The sequence below is a fragment of the Sminthopsis crassicaudata genome, chromosome 2 (assembly GCF_048593235.1).
Source record: "Sminthopsis crassicaudata isolate SCR6 chromosome 2, ASM4859323v1, whole genome shotgun sequence".
Classification (NCBI taxonomy): Eukaryota; Metazoa; Chordata; class Mammalia; order Dasyuromorphia; family Dasyuridae; genus Sminthopsis; species Sminthopsis crassicaudata.
Window position 1 is genome coordinate 292,462,336 of NC_133618.1, and position 994 is coordinate 292,463,329.

Below are 994 nucleotides of genomic sequence, written 5' to 3' on the forward strand. Positions count from 1 at the left end.
GCCTCAGGGTGGGGGGGGGAAATAAAGTAATTAATTGATTGATTTACAGAAGGAATTTCCATTTTGTTTTGAAAAAGCAGATTTTAAAAAAGACAAATGGCTAAGGAACCGATTTGCCAGAGTTTTAGAATATTAGAGTTGAGATTTGGGGGGAGAGGACTTATATTTTTCAGTTAACAAGAATTTATTTTCTCTCTTTTCCATCTCTTTTGTCTCCAATAGGAAAAAAAACTCTTATAATAAATAGGCAGCCAAGCAAAACACATCTCCACATTGGTCATGCCCCAAAATGTATGTCTCATTCTGCATTGTGCCCATCACCTGTCAGGAGGTGGATAACATGCTTCATCACTACCTATTGGAATCAGGTGATTCCAGATGTCAACAGAGGTGACAGTTGAGTCACCAAACTGATTATATTTCTTAAATGTTTCAATTTGTTTGTCCTTATAAAGTTATTATCTTATCAAACAAATTGTTCTCTGCATACTTCTTCCCACCCCCATCATCAATGCCTTAGTTCCGGTCCTTAGCACTTGATTACTGTGATAGCCTCCTAACTGGTTACCCCACCTTTAGATTCTCCCCTCCCCAATCCATCTTCCTTACAGCTGCCAAATTATATTCTCAAAACATTATATCACTTCCCTCTCAAGAAGCATCAGTGCTTTTGGATAAAATAATCTGATTGACATTTTAAGCACTTCACAATCTGGCTCCAACCTACATTTCTAGGCTAATTTCTAACTATCTTTAAAAAAAAAAAAAAAAAAAAAAAATCCATAATAGATATTCTATGTCATGTGACATAGCTATTCCCTATTGCCTTCTTAGCTCTGCTTCTGTGAAACCCCAAATTCCTATTGGTAAATCAAGCCATCAGTCAATCAACAAGCTTCTATTAAACTTTTACTTTGTGCCAGTCACTGAGCTAAGTTCAGGTGATGCAAAGAAAAGAAAAAATAGTCCCCTCAAGGAATTAAGTGTAAAGCTT